A 17,096-nucleotide genomic window follows, 5' to 3' on the forward strand; every position below is an offset into this window, starting at 1 on the left:
GCCTGGTCATCAGAACGGCTTCTAAAGGACATTGTTGTAACAGGATCTTGAGCCCTGTAATAACAGAGTGCCACAGTGGCGCGAGGTATTAAGTAACAACAAGAAGTAGATACGACTTCTGGTGATCTGTGATTCTAGGCTGAATCCACACCTTACACCGTCAGCACTTCACCATACCAGTAAAATGGCCCTCTGATTAATCCACTCCTGATTTTCTTTCCAGGAAGCAACACAGACAACGTGTGGCTTTTAGTCTGAGGCTCTCAACTAGTTTAATAACTAATCAAAGGAAGGTTGTAGGGGTACAAGTGTGGATGTTAATTAGGGGCACCATGGCTGGCACTGTCCGCTGCCGCCCTCCATGAGTTGTTCATAAAGTTCCTGAATTAGCACCGGCATGTCCCCCTAGGAGTCAGATACTTCCCTTCATGACTGTGGCATCAGAAGGATCCCCCTGCTGCCCATTTCCCGCCCTGTCCACACCTGAAAGAACTGCAGGGGCAGGTCACTTCAGTTCATTACTTGAACTCTGAATTATAGAGGTTGCTTAAAACTTGTTTGCTTCTAAGGGGCCCTACTGAAGCTGGAAAAGTAGGTAATTGCACTGAGGCAAAGGACCCTTTGAAAATCTATCGGTCTTGATTGAAGAGAGCACTCCCTTTGCCCTTGCATCTGCATTCTCCCCTACACTAGACAAGTTATTGACTCTTGCTTAGTCAGAATGGCATTCTGACTTGAATACCTAATTGCGCGGCTCTCAACATTTTCACCAGTGTGGGTAAAACAGAGATCCCCTTGTACTTTAACGTCTCACTAACCTTACACATACACCTTTCTCATCTGTTGGTAAGCTCCTTCTTCCATCATCAGAGTCTCTTACCCCTACAGACTGAAGCTGTCAGATGTGTCACTGTGGTGGTTGACATTCTCTTTCTAACACACAGAGCTGCCTCTGCGCGGATCTCTCATAGGCATGCATGCCACCGTTTAGTGACTGGAAAGGAACATGGTCCCTCCTATATGCCATGCAACTAAAAAGTTTAGCCGGACATAGAATAGCTACCAATTTCATCTCTTCAAAAGAAGGAAATGAAGGTTTTGGTAATCATGCTTAAAACCTGAGGGTATGTTGTTTTCGTGGGAACATGGATTGATGCGGAGTTTGGGTCATGCATGCAGAGCCACACTCTCCTCTACCCGTAGCACTGTTATGACCTTTGCCCGGAGGAATGAAAGACTGCAACTGAATCATCTGCCCAAACCAGCACTGCTAAAATGACAGCCCTCCTCAACCTGGCCTCCACTTGCTCTTTATCAGTCTGCTCTTTCCCATCCCTATAAAGTTGAAGAATGATGCCTTGACAAGCTGGGATTGTAAACATTGTTTTTTTGTCATTTACTAACACGTGCTTTCAAAGTGGTGCATGTTCTGGGAGTGGAAAGCTGATTTGAGAGCTATGGTAGGTTGTTGCCTAGGCCTGGTCAATTTCCCATGTCTTGCTTCAATTAGATCTAAGATGGAACCGCTATGATGCGTGTTATCATTGAGACTAAGATCACACAGCTTTACAAAGGCACATCTGTCCTGACTTGTGGAAGCCTGCACCATTGCAATACTAGGATCCCCACACCTCTCTGCCACTCCGCCTCAGTCCCAGCAAGTTATTCTAATGCCTAGACTGCTGGTATACTGGGACCCTATGCATTTCCCAAACTAAAACAACAATAATATCTCACTGTGCACATGGGCAAATTTGAATTACTCTCTTCGACCAATGTAAAGCGTCTGCTGCAAACACTCATTTCAGAACAGGTTATCATGTTATGTCTTTCTGGAGAGCAGTGCCTGCTACCTTTTTCGAAATATTTGCAAGGAACTTGGGGTTGATCACCCTGAGTTACCTGAGGGCAACCAGACATGGACTCCCTGCTCACTGTGCTCAGTGAGGCAATGCTTCACCTCACTGATGAGGCCCAACAAGGCTGAAACACATGTATGGGGTTGCTGTTGGTACTCTTGTTCAGAGAGGAATCGCCATAGCATTTCGGTGCTGGACTGCCCCTGTGGGCGGTACAAAGACTGATATGCAAATGGATATTTCCCAACTGTGAAAGGTACAGTGAGCAAAAAGTGTGGGCTGCAAGCTCTCATCTCAGAACAGGTTATCATGCCATGTTGTTTCTGAAGAGGAGAGCCTGCTACCTTTTTGAAATACCAATGTAAAGGGGACTGCACATCTCTTCTAATTCACACCTAGTAAGACTCAGTGCATTCAGGAACTGCATATGAAACCACGTAGAGCTAGTTAATCATAATTGTGCATTGAGAAACACACAATAAACAGGGTACAGAATGTAATAAACAGCACCGAAGGTGACCAGGCTTTTACCTTTAATGCGTACTCAGAAAGAGTAACCGAAACAGTTTTTTGGCAGGAGAATATGGTAACTGCAATCTACTTATGAATCAGAAAGCAGTAATAGACTTCACACGAAAATGAACCGTGTTCTTCTTTGATGTGTGGCAGCTGCACACTCTTTGTTATACTAGGTGTCTGGCACCCCATGGTGCCCGTTAAGCCCATCATGACTTTGACACATGTGGCAGCACTCCAAGAAACAGCTCAGTTTGCGACCAATGAGGACTCTGATCCATGCCTGGCACAAAATAAACTGCAAATTGGCCCAGAAGAAGAAATCTCAAAACCCAGGAGCTTGGACGGATTACGGCGGCAGAGCAGGGAGATCAGAGGGCCCGTCCTTGGCCCTGGCAAGACTCAGCCCTTCTCTGCCTGACAACTTTAAAAAGAGATTGCCTCCTACATCAGCCATCACTGATGTCCTTCTGACAAGACAAGGCACAGAGAGAAGGCTGAAGAGCAGGAATTGATAGAGAGGCTGGAAGGAGAGGGAGCAAGATAAGAACAGAGAGGGGGGTGTGTGGCTGAGAAGCAGCACACGATACAGGTCTTGAGCGCAAAAACAGACTATTTGATAGGGAAAGGAAGATATTTCACACGAGTATAGATAGGGGGCGTCATTTCACCAAAATGCCAGGGGTAGTGGAAGTGACATCTCACGACCCTTGACCTCTGATGACATCACAGGAAGTGATGTCATGTTTGACCCCGTCCCAAAGTGACACCACGGGAAGCGATGCAACACAATCTTTCATCCCACGACAAAACAGTATGTGGCATCACATGGTACTGTTTGTGAGTATACTACAAAAAATATGGTTACTATATCACTGTAAAGTGATATACATTTAATACAAGAATGGATCATCATATGTATTGTTAATATCAGTGCGTATAGACCCATATTACCAATCACTGTGAATGCAAGCAGACGTCCAAGGCCAAACGATAATGATGTGTTATTATGTAGCACTTACGCTTAAGCACTTCATATAGAACGAAAATATATACAATATCACACAACCTGTGTTGGTACTCATTTTTCAACCTCAGCAGGATGAAAGGCTAAGTTGACCTTGCTGGATGTCGAACCTGCAATCTGCTGACACACACATTTCATCAGCCAGTACTCAACCCACTTAGCTATCCTACTGGCTATAGACATCAGAAAACCAGCCACTACAGAAACCAAGGGCCACATGGTGGTGACCACAGCCCATGAGCCTCAATGTAAAAAGGAAGAAAAAGAAAACATGATTTTTTTGGGTTGATTTGGTTTAGGAGTAGCAAGGGAGACCACAGGGGTAGCAAGGGAGACCTCAGGGGTCACAGTTGCGTCCCCTGGTGACCCCTAAATGACATCCATGATCTAGATCTAGGTTATGTCCAGTTGCAGTCCTTAAATATCATTAAATAAGAATCCTAATTGAAAGATTGGACAACCCTACCAAAATATTTGTCAGTGGCCATGACAAATATATACATATTTATATATATATTTTATTTTTTGGAGTTTACAGTTTTTTATTTGACAAACAGAGCTGCACAGAAAAATGGACACTCTACTCGTTCTCTTCGCTGTGCAATCTGGCGCCTGGATTTGTGAGTTTGATGGCGAGCTGAGCAGCCCTCTCAACTATGGTCTTGCGGTTTTTGGATCTAACATTGTGGGCAATCTCAGCACAAAAAGACTTGTCACTCATCATGAGCACTTCCAGTTCCTTCACATTGTGTACCAGAAACTTGAGGAATCCAGATGGTAACATGTGCTTGGTCCGTTTATCGCTACCGTTAACAAATGTTGGCCATCAGGATCTGTCCCTTAAACCTCCTGTAAACTCGGTTATCAATACCCCTTGGTTTACGCCAATTCTGCTTAATCTTAACATAAGGATCAGACTGGTGACAAATGAACTTCCTGGTTCTTTTCTTGAGTATCTTCGATTTGACAAGAGGTCTTAAGGCAGCCATGATTGCGTCTCAAAAACATCCACCTGCTAGAGAGGCCAAAGGAAGAGAACCCATTACAAACATTTCGCTGGTTTATAAAAACATTGTCCCTAACTCCCGTTGCCTGTGCCAAATGTGGAATCAGGTACAATTTGTGTAAATCACAGGAACTATTTATCGGACTATATTGATTATTTCATCGTCAAAAATATCGTTTTAGGGATGTGGTTCTATCACTCGCCGGATTTGTAACTGAGTTTGTATTACTAGCCACAATAGAGTAGGGCTGTGTGTGGTTGCAGAGCTTCATTTTCACATGCTGAGTCTAGTTGAAACACTTTGCAAACTTCTCAAAGTATTGTGAGCTTCTGATGTTCTGCACAAAATGCATTACTATATGCATGCTATGCATGGAACAAGACATTATGTACATGTATACACTCTCTCTATAAAACACCCACACGTGTATGCACGCACGTTTATGTACATGAAGCATTATATACATTACATGAATTTAACAGTGCTTTTGCATATGGATATGTTATTTAATGTTCCAATTAATTACTTAATATTTTGTTATATATTCACTTTTTTCAATGTATTCATAACATAATACATATTTATAGCTGTATTTTATTTTGTACTACGGCTATTTTAATTAGATGCATTTATTATTTGTATTATATACTATTGTTATAATTTAATTGTTATATTTATTTGTACATGTATTCCCATGTATATCTGATATAATGTACTATAATATATAGAACCCTCTATTTCTCACCAACATATTCATCACAAACAAACGAAAACCAGCCACTTGCATAATGATTTACAAAAATAAATCTCTCTCCGCGGACTTCAAACTTCCCAAAGTACACCTCTAACTCCAACTGACATACACAGCCCCTGGACATTGCATGTTCATACTATAAGCACAATGCCGCCCCTGTGGACACGAATCCTTTGATAACTCTGACACTTCACACCTAGAAAGCATACAAGCAGACATAGCTCAGGGTCACTTCCTGTATGCATCCTCAAAACAAAACACTACAATCTTGCCTTTCCCTCTCCTCCCAACTAACTAAACCCACCCAAACTCTTCCAGATCTGCCAGAGCACCTGGAAACCATGCATATGACAGTCGTGCGAGGTACACATCCTAATAACAGAACACAACTCATCAAATAAATATATATATGTAATACATAGGCTGTGTAATAGTTACTATGTAACAAGCATCCCGTCGTGTAAGATTACACGAGTCCAACCGGTTCAATCCAGGATAGAGATACAAACTAACCAATACCACTAACAATTTCCTTCTCTGCATACACCTCTCAAACTCCAAACCAAAAACAACCACAAACCTCTAGCGCAGCAAACCGCACAAACTTCACTACACTGCAACAACAAAACAAAAACACACATAGGGCCTCATTACGACCCAGGCGTTAAGGGTTAACGCCGTCGTTAACCCTTAACGCCTATTCTGATTTTAACGGCTGCTTTTAGCAGCCGTTAAAATCCATGGCGCTAACCTGCCATGATGCTAATTACGCCACCGTAATTTACGGTGGTGTAATTAGCGCCTTCCCCACTCCCATTATGCCCTATGGGGCAAAAATGGGAATGGGGAAGGGAAAATGGGAAATGGGGATTTACCGCCCCACACACCTTGGAATGGGGCGGTAAATCCGCCATCCACCATGGTGTAAACGTAGTTTACACCATGGTGGTAAAGTTGGCGCAATTAGCGCCTGGGTTGTAATGACCCCCATAGACTCGCACATCAGCACACGACGACTACCGGCCGCATTCACCCCAGGCCCAGCCGACGGAACCACCGGGCTGAGGCTGCCAACAGCACATCACTGCAATCTGGCACTTTTCCAGCCTCCACCCACTAACCCACCCTCCCTCCCTCTTTCAGAGCCGCCAGAGCGCCGGGGGACCACTCCGGTGGTGATAGTGCGCGGTACAAATGACCTTTAACATTAACATTAACATGTATTATATTTAATGTTAAATCATGTGTATTTTTATTCTTAATATATCATATGTATAGAATATTTTGTTTGATACAATGCATTTTATTTTTACTATACTTTTTTATTATATATAAATATATCTCATGTCATTAAATCATTTAATCAATAGAAACATGCAATACATATACATCTATTATACATGTTATTATGTATTATATGTTTGTATCATTTATAGGTTTTCATTATATTTCATTTAAATTAGATGTGTGCATTTATTATATCTATTAATGTATTATATATGTATATGCATTTTAAATATATGCATTGTATGTTTTATATTTTGTATGCATTTGTAGACATACAGATATTAAATACATTTAAATAATTACATATAAAGCCTTAAAAATCATATCACTGATGCCATCACTGGTGACAACACTAATGACATAGTATTTAACTGATTACATCAATAATGGAGTAAGACATAACATCAATTATAAGTTAGCTCATGAAAACTTTGATTAGTGCTGCGCCTCAAACTCCTGCATGCAAAATGTATGCAGGCTCATGCCAATGTGAACTCTCACGCCAAAACATCCTTGTGCTGAGAGGTACAAAATGGAAAGTGCCTGCAGGTTCATGCCCTGCCAATTGTGACCTCTCGCGCCAAAACATTCTTGCAGCGAGAGGTCCATGCACCCAACTGGCTCTGTCTAACTCGGCATGCCAAAACGGGACCTGCAGCAAAATGGTCGCGCAATGACGACATGTGCCTAACTGGCCTACATAGGAACAACCCCAACTAACCACATTTAAGCAGCATGGAAATGGGAAAAAATGATCAGTTACAAGAATAACATATGACTATGTACTTTCTGCACTCATAGTGAAATTCGAAAGCTGGCACCCATAAATATATGCACCGTACTGCTTAGATTCAAAGTAAAGGGCCACCCCCTCAGGCCATGTTGCGCTAAGTGGTTTTGTAACATGGCTTCTCTTGTCAGGCACTGTGGCCTGAGGTGACTGGCCTTTTCCTCACTGTGAATCTAAGCAGAGTCATTCCCGTTAACTGCATGGATGGGAGACCAGGCTCACCAGTGAATTTTCACTGTAGCTTTAAATATATAATTTTCTTTACTATGTATAAAAGATTGCAGCCTTTGAGAACTCCCAATGACTTTAGGTAATGCCCTATGTGATTAATATTTTTTCCCGAGGCTCACACACTTTTTTTAAGTAGCATGCTACAAGCCCCTTGTTTCATAGCCGGTCTCTTGGTGTGGTACATCGCTTAACGCCAACTAAAAACATTTAAGCAGCACGTACAATGGAAAAAAATGACCAAGTGCAAAAATAACATATGCCCAGGTACTTTTGCTCCGATAGCAACAATCAAAAGCTGGCAACCTTGAATATATACACAGTAAGTGAACATATATCTTTAAAGTTAAATATACAAATGTAGTTCAATAGACCTACTCCTTAGATGAAAGTGTGCAAGATATAATGGTATTGGACTTTAAAAAAAAGTAATGATCACCAAAAAAAGAACCTGAGAGAGGAAATGTTCTAATAGATATTCTAGCAAAGTATAAAAGGTGCTCACCTTTTAAACCCAGCAATTTGTCGTGAAATATTCCATGGAAAATAAATCCCAGTACAAAACAAGTGCTTGTGGTCTTGTGAGTGTCTGCACTGGGAACATGACAACCTGAGTAAAATCTGCTAGCCAAATACTTCAGCAAGCTTGCCAAGCTCAAAAAAAGCAAGGGGTTGCATCCGCCCTCGGAAAACATAATGCTGTCCGCCCACATGTGTCCTTTACTGGTGCCCTTAAAAGCAGCCAAAATCTGGGGAAAATAACTACATTGAGGGCAAATTCTCATGACTTACTTTCCCTCTCATAATTTCCCCGCCTCACCCTCATGTCTACCTTTCAAAAATACTGCACTTTATAAAGCTAACTTAAAAAGTACACATACCACAGTGTCACTCAAATATATAAATCCTTATGCAACTGCGGTAAGTAAACATGTACAATTGTGGCATTATTCCCCCCATCTTAACAGTGAGACTACTACTACCAGAATGCAATTCAGCAAAAGGGAAAATGGTCTCTGAGTGCAAAACATTCAAGGTATGACGTTATGTGAATGCTGTGTGTTACAAGATATTTAAAACTAAGGAAAGATGACATTTGGGACTATGGACTGCCTCGCATCCAGGTACTAACCGGGACCAGCTTAGTTTTGAAGTGAGGAAGGATCCAGCCCCCTTAGGTCCTATTTCTCTAATTGGTCTTGCAAGGTGGGCTCATTTATTAGGCATAAGGCCTTGACAGGCTGACCCCTTCCTTGTTTACCACTGGCATGGGAAACCCATTGTTGCTTTAAAAATATCAATGTTTATGTTATTATTATTAACTGGGAGACAACTACCATAATGCAATTCAGCAAAAGGCAAAAAAAAATCTAAATGCAAAACTTTCAGGGAGTGACATTCGGTCACCCATCCATGCAGTAACCACGACTGACCCAGCTTACCTTCAAAGCAAGGAAAGGGCCTGCCCGGTTCTCTAAGTGGTTTTACAATTTTGGCTTATTTATGTGGCAACATGGCCTGAGGAGGATGGCCCTTTTCTCATTTTGAAGTTAAGCCGGGTCTGTCCTGATTACTGCTTGGATCAGAGACCTGGATAGCACTCATGTCATTGGCCTTTGGCCATGGCCAGTGATTTTCACCTCCAATGTCACTATTAATATAAAAATATGTTTAAAAAATGTTTTTACCGCAGATACGGAACTCCACATAACCTCGGCTATCCATAGCTCTTTACAGCTGAGAATATTGGCAAAATGTCCAAAATAAAAATGATTTCCTCCCCTCACAGGCCCTCACAAAATTATGCCCTTATCTGGGCCAGCTCCCTCCCCTCCCCTGATGGCCTCCTCACCTCCCCGGTCCTCTCCTTTTACCCCAACAACATATGCCGTTTCTGTGACGCAATTTGCTTTGAGATGGCAGCTATTCACGGCTATGGATGAGCTACAGGAAGCTTTGTGTTGCAAACTCAGTCCCTAGACCCCCTCCCACTCCCAAATAATTTAATTTGGTGCTCTCTAGCCACCCCCACGTCTAGCCTGATGTCATGTGCATGTTTTTGGACCTGCAAATAGCTTTTTCCCTGCATTTCATGTTTCCCATATCCATGCCTATTGACACAGATATCTCTTTCATCGAGAGAAAAACAAGATGGCGGTCATTTCATTTCTAAACACACCCGGTTTTAAAAAAATGCCCTAAATATCTCTATCTATTTTTGAGAAGAGGGCACCTCCTTCTCTGTCAAATATTTAAAAAACTACTGCACAGAATAACCCCAAACCAGGCATTGATTGCGAGTCAACATTTCGTGCCCAAGTTTTTTGGACCTGGTTACAATCCATCCAGTGGTTTGGGTTGTGCTTAATCACTTTTTAATTTTTTAACAAATCTTTACAAAACCTTACAGCCCGGGGTGGGGGGAAACGGGGAGTTTTAATCACTTTCAAAGTCAAAACGATTACTCAAATCAAAAGTTATTAACAATAGAATTTTGAGGGGTTCCTATATATATATATATCTTTTCGACGAGGCAGTGTATATATAAAACATTATTTAAGGGAGTATTAAGGTGAATATGTTCAGTGCAACAAAACATTTGAAATTTAAAAAAAAAAAACTTACATTAAAATCATAGCAACATGGCGATATAATGCCACAAATCCTCTAACATTTTTCAGGTGTTAGAAGCTACATAACCTTAACTATGAGGCCCCCATTGTGAAATCTCTACACACACTGTTGACAACATCACAAATTACATTGCTGATGGCATCTATTACAGCAACATCAATGACATCACTGGTACAGCAGTTTATGGGTGCAAGGGAGATGCAACATTTAAACAGTGTGTTTCTGCATATAAGTGTGCGGGTTCTAGTGCAAATCTTAATTGCAGTTTGCATCTAAAAATACTGTCTATTTAGCTGAGTTTTGCGAAATTGAATTATTAGTTAACTTTATCATTCTGTTCTAAAAAAAAAGCCCCCTATGCAAAGTACACATTTGGGTAGTACTTTTATGACTTTGCACCAGTCCACACAGATTACAACCTACATGAGAGGGTACAGGAACAACAAATTTAAAGGTTGGCCTTGACCCTGTCATACATTAAAGGATAGGGCAAGTGGCGTGCATAGGTCAACCCTGTTGATAAACACTTCCACAATCCAGCTTAGAATATGTAATGTACTGAACAGACAAAATAATTCTTGTTTTAGGGCTGGGGTTTGGATCCTGCATCTTGTTACATGTTTTGAACTATGACTCCAATTATCCCTCACCATTGTGAATGCTGAGTAGGGCTAGTGGAAGTTTAATTGTAAAACCTCTTTATTTAGTTATCCTACCATTATTTAGAATGCTTGAAAAAATGTTTTTGGACTTTCATAAAGGACAGGGTATATTGCATCTGTGCTAGAATGCACTCTATATTTTCAAATACAATTCAAAATGTCGCCCCATGGCTGGAAATTTCCAGTAAGGTCATTAAGGATGTCATAGATGGTGTCCGAACTGATTTTTCATATGCTGTCATCACTGATAGCCTCTGACATGTCCTAGGTGATGTCATATGTGATGTCATCACTGATGTCATCAGTGATATCATAAGTGTGCTTTTGGACTGAGCAATGGGGTAATCTTAGTTAAGTTGGCATTGCTTCCAACACCTATTGAAAATCAATGTATTTTCTTGCATTAAATTGGCACTGTAGGACAACAAGGATAACAATTGGCATCAGTAGTGAGTGAGGATGTAAGATTCAGGCTGAATCTAGAATGTGTGACCATTTTGGATGCATAAAGCACATGTCGGCTAAAAGGTGAATTTGGATTTGATACTGCACACCATGATGTTAGCAGTTTGCGCCACATCAAAGTTATGGACTGAATTGCAATAAACCATAAAAAATGAACATTTACTAATTACTAATCCCTAATTGATAGTATATCACCTACTAATATTCAGGGCAAACCAGTCAATGAATTTTGTATACAAACTTTAGTGCAGATTGATAACTGAATGCCCAGGCATTTGTTCTGTGCAAAGTTAATTTGAAATGTAGGGAAATAAATGTGGCCAGTTAGATCTACCACCGTATACGTGATGTGAGGTGATCTCCTCGGAGTAGCCCGTTGTTCAATTTGCAGAATTGGAATGCAGTGCAGGGCAATATAACACTTCACATCCATTTTACTGCCATTCCAAGCAGCTCAGGCTAATCACATGGTCTGGAAATTTCTGGACGGAGGTTGATTGACAAGGAGTTGGTTCTGATGGAGAATGACATCACAGAGAAAGGCAGGCATTTTTACATTTCATGTGAGTAAAATCTATATCCATGGGCAGTCTAAGGGAGAGGATTTAAAAAAGCTTGCACTCTCTTTTTTAGAGCTGGCGCACTGTCTCTTGCTCTGGGATTTGGAGTAGACAATGTCCCTTGGTGTCTGCTGCATTCACTAAGATCTATGCTGGTGAAAACACTGTTTGGACTACTTCCAGGTTCAGAGCGGAGTGAAGCAGTTAAGGGCCAGATAGATGGTGGTCAGTTACAGTCCAGAATTACACATAGTCAAGCATTATTCTTGGTGAGTTTAGTATAATTTGATGGGCGTGTATTTGTAAGAATGCTGTCATGAAATTAACAAATGTGTGTGTTTTTCAAGGGCTCTGAATAAGTGCATTTTAAACAGTTACAGGGTAGAAAGATGTGCTTGTATTTTTAAACATAGTTAGCCATTTTTATATTATTCTCCATTCAGGTGACAAAATTCAAATGCAACTGAAGCTTATATTCTTCCAAGATTATTTGCGAAATTCAAGTTAAATTTTAACAGAACTCTGGGAATTTATCGCAAATAGAGTGGTTTGAAACCCACTGTGGGAAAGAACATCTTGAAGCCTAGTTATAGCAAGGTTCATTCCTTGCAGGTTAGATAACCAAAAATAAGTTGTATTTTGAATGTATCATTTTTGCGTTTGAAATGTAATGTGAACATTGTACATTGCACGTTTTGTTTCTGTATTTTGCATATTGCTAACTTCTGATAAAGAATCCAAGAGAAAGTTGAATAAGCCTCCGAGCACTTGTTACATGTTATGGTCTTTTTCGGTAACACTGATGACTGTGAATAACGAGTGGTAGTTGCGATTTACCACAGGCAGTAACTTGTTATTGCCATTTGTGGTAAAATACAAAGAAAAGTTGGTTACTGTGAATTGAGTTCACCTCTGGAGCTCTGTAAGAAAGACAGTGGGCCTCATTATGAGGAAGGTGGCCATAGATTGAACGGTGCCGGTAAGGGACCGGCACTGTTCATTTCGGGCCGCTCTATTACCAGGTCTGCAGCGGGTCATGCTCTGGAACACCTGGTCAGACCAGGCATCCTTAGCCACACCCACTAGCAGACCAGGATGCTAACAACAGGCCTGTCATTAACGGGCTTGTTGTTAGCATCCTCCCCATTCCCATTGAGCCCTGTGGAGATGTACCGGGTCCGGGTCCCGGGAAAGGGAAATACTGGGCCCTCCATGGTCGGAATTCCCTATTCCTGGAACCCAGTCCCCTGTACCCGGTATGGGGGTAGCCATGCAGCTAAAAGCGGCATGACTATCTCCATACTCGTTTGAGGCCCAGTATGTTGTTTACATGGTAAATGTATTCTGACATACTGCCAAAGGGAATTAAATGGTATCGTAAATAAAATACTGAAAGGACATGAAATGATGATGTAGAGTCTTGGCTCACTGTTAGTGACTCCGGTATAAGAACAATCATCAGGCAGTTCCCTATAGCTATAATCACCACTGTACAACAAAATACTGCAACACGCTCACCAGAAAAATACTGCAATATACCTCTGACAGCACCTTAACACCACTTCAACAAAAGATTTTTTTCACTAAATGTCAAGGGTTTTGTTGCACTGAAATTATTCACCTTAACTTTCCCTTAATTAAAGACTTACCACTCAATTTCAAGGGATTTGTTATGCTATACCTCCCATCACATGTAATTCTACTTTTTTTTTCTTATAACATAACTGATGACATATCCTTTGTTATCATTATGTGCTCTTCAGCAATGCAACATGGTGTTTATGAAGTATTCTTTTTGTCCACTAGATAAGAATGGATTACTAATGGAGAAGGGGGTAAGGCAATGCAATGGAAAACTAATTGGGTTCTGGGATGAGGAAGAGATTAGTGGGGCTATGCAATGGATTACTAATGGGGTTTAGAGATGAGGAAAGGTGGGGCGGGGTAATGCAACTTGTTATTAATTGAGCATCATGATGAGGAGCACAGAGGTGGAGTAATGCAATGGATAACTAATGGGGTATGATGGGCAAAAGTAAGGTGATGGTAACAGAGAAGCGGAATGAAGAAGAGAGAGGTGGGGTAATGGGATGATAGGCCATGGAAGAGTGAGGTGACAGTAATGAAACAGATTACTAATGGGGTACTGGGATGAGGAAGTAGCAGGCTTGGAAATGCATCACATTGTAATGGTCCTCTGGGATGAAGAAGAGGGGGTGTCTTCTTCTGTACTGACTTCCAAGTTTAATCAAAAGCACAGAATCTTATTAAGAAAGGCTAAGCCAAATATGCATGCAATACACAGCAAACAGAACAAATGTCCATATCAAGAAAGACAACCGTGGAAATGCTTGAGCAGAATATGAAATATAAGGCACTGCTGACTACAGATGACATAACTAAGTTATTAGCACAGCACAATGCAACAGTGGCTAAAGTTAACCATGCTGGCAATCAATTATTTATTGCACCATCTGTTAGAGTCCATATTTTAAGTGAAGTGGGGCCCATCATAGGAGCCAGAAGGACACCTATAACTATCCTAACGATGCTGAAAATGAGCCGGCACTTCCTAACCCACCATATCATCTTCTATATGAGGAATTGGATCAAGCACATCTGGGAGACCTTGAACATGTTCCTGCTGGTACTGTCGGGTACTCAGAAAACAACTATGCAGAAGATTGCACCATCATCCACTAATGTTGGTTGGGTCTGCTGTAGATCTCTGCACTCTGCATGAGAAAGACCAGGTACGGTAGACACAGTAGAATCTTTTAACACCTACATTAATTCAACTTAAAGGTAGTAACAGAGCTAATAATAATTTTGCCCAAAAAAGGTAGTGACATGCAGCACATGTATGTTTTAGTAAATGGTTGAGTCCACCACAAAAACAATCACCCAATGAGCACACACATTACAGCATAACAACAAAAGAAGACCAATGACCTGAGGTGGACTATATGGCTTCCTGCACTAGGACTATTTCCAGAACTCTCATGTTTTTGTTTTCTTAGAGCAGCTATGTTTTACCAATTTGCATCTATATTTTTGAATATTTTTTAATGCACACAACAATTTACCCTAATATAAGTGATCATTTTCACTAAATGTACTGTGTGACATTGCGCTAAAATGCAGCGAAACTTATCAAACAAATACAAAACATCTGCCTTGACAAGCTATAGAAATAGGGACCAATACACACCACCACTATAGAACGGTACCACACAGGCAACTTTGGTACTGACTAATCCATCCACCCTCATGGACGTCATTTAGAGTTTGCCTGGGGTCACACCTCCGACCCCTGTGGTCTCCCTTACTACCCCTGTGGTCTCCCTTGCTACCCCAACAAATAAGAAATTAAAATACAAAGTATTTTTTTCTTTTATTGAGGCTCGTGGGCTGTGGCCAACACCATGTGGCTCTTTGTTTCTGGAGTGGCTGTTTTTCTGATAGCTATAGCGGTAAGATAGCTCAGTGGGACGAGCTCTCACTGCTACTATGTGTGTGATCTGTAGGTTGCAGGATCGACTACCGGCAAGGTCAACTCAGCCTTTCATCCTGCTGAGGTTGATAAATGATTACTAACACAGGTTGGGTGATATTGTATGTATATTTGTTCTATATGAAGTGCTTAAGCATATTGTATAATAACACATAATTATGTTGGGGCCTTGTATGTCCGCTTGCATTCACAGTTATTTAGGAATATGGCCATATACGCACTGATATTAATTAAGCAATATAACCCGAGCGGCGGGGGCATTACCGACTCAGGTAATGCCTGGGGCCCATAGTTATAGGCCCGAGCGAAGCGAGGGCCTTAATGAAGTCCCCGGGGCATTACCTGAGTCAGTAATGCCCCCGCCGCGAGGGTTATATTGCTATTAGTACCCCAGCCCGCATTATGTGTGTGACCGGGGCACTAAAAGCATTTTTTTCTGTCCCAAAATGCTGCAGCGTTGTGGGACAGAAAAAAAAAAAAAGAAACGACCAAGAAAATGGCCACCATGGAAAGGGAAAACGGAGTCCGTCTTCCCTTTCCATGGCGGCCATCGGGAGCGGACGCGCTGGGAACACAAGTGTTCCCAGCGTGTCCACTCCCGAAAGAAAGAAAAGAAGCAGAAGGTAAGTGGGGTTGGGAGGGAAGGAAAAAAAAAACGTATCTGCGTCCCCGGCCAGGGACGAGGGAAGCCTCCAGCCGTGTGGAGGCGCTGAGTGGGGATGGCCCCGCTCCGAGTCTCCACACGGTTGGAGGCTTCCTTCGTCCCTTGCCGGGGAAGCAGGAACAAGCAGGTAAGTGGGAGTAGGGGGGAGGAGGGAGGAAAGGGAGTTTAAAAAAAAAGCCTTACCCGAGTCTCCGGTGGGGGGCGAAGGCAGCCTCTCAGCCGCGGGGAGGCTCGGAGCAGGTATGGCCCCGCTTCCAGCCTCCTCATTGGCTGAGGGGCTGCGACGCCCCCCGCCGAGGACAAGGAGGCTGGAATCCTGCCAAAAATCGAAGGATTCTCGGCCGGGTAAGGACCCGGCGAGAGCCGATCAGAATGCGTGTTGCATTCTGCTTGACTCTCGCCGGGTACTAATGATAGATATGGCGATCCATTCTTGTATGAAATGTCTATCACTTTACAGTGATATCGTAACCATATTTTTCGTAGTGTACTTAGAAACAATGCTATGTGATGCCACGTCCTGTTTTATCAAGGAGGGAAAGGTCGTCTTCCATCACTTCCTGTGAGGTCACTTCGGTCTAGGATCAAATGACATGACTTCTGCTGATGTCATCAGAGATCAAGGGTCGTGGGTTGTCACTTCTGCTACCCCTGGTATTTTGGTAAAATGACGTCCTGCCTGTCTTCAGTCACCATGACAGTGTAGCACTGGTCTAGTTGTTCCAATGAGAGAAAAAACGTAACGGAAAATGGAAAATGTCTCCAGGGGGAGAAAGCACACACACATCGGATACCTAACGGCAACACAAAAAGAAAAAAAGAAAAAGGAAAAATGAAATGTCCCACAGGATACAAATGGGAAAAAAAAAATAAACAAAAGTCACTATAAAAGTCAATCACTGCTGAACGCCCTGTCTAGCCTCTCCTCAAAAACAGCACTCATAGCATCCATATCGATCAGCTGGATTTGAATCTCCCATATCTTCCGATGTATCTTCTTCCACGGCCCCTTCTGGGTGTTGCAGCAGTGACAATCGTTAATGGTGAGCTTCTTATTTTTCTTTTCAGGAGGTCACTGCAGGCAGCTGTCTCCCTTGAGGTGGAATTCCCACACCATGAAGACTTTCTC

The 17,096-nt window shown here is 42.0% G+C and overlaps 1 pseudogene; it reads right to left on the reverse strand.

Moving 5' to 3' along the window:
• Positions 1-3,982: 3,982 nt before the first annotated feature.
• LOC138489650 (large ribosomal subunit protein eL32 pseudogene) lies at positions 3,983-4,391 on the reverse strand (annotated as a pseudogene).
• Positions 4,392-17,096: the final 12,705 nt, after the last annotated feature.

Source organism: Ambystoma mexicanum, chromosome 9, assembly GCF_040938575.1.
Source record: "Ambystoma mexicanum isolate Mex_15411 chromosome 9, UKY_AmexF1_1, whole genome shotgun sequence".
Taxonomy (NCBI): Eukaryota; Metazoa; Chordata; class Amphibia; order Caudata; family Ambystomatidae; genus Ambystoma; species Ambystoma mexicanum.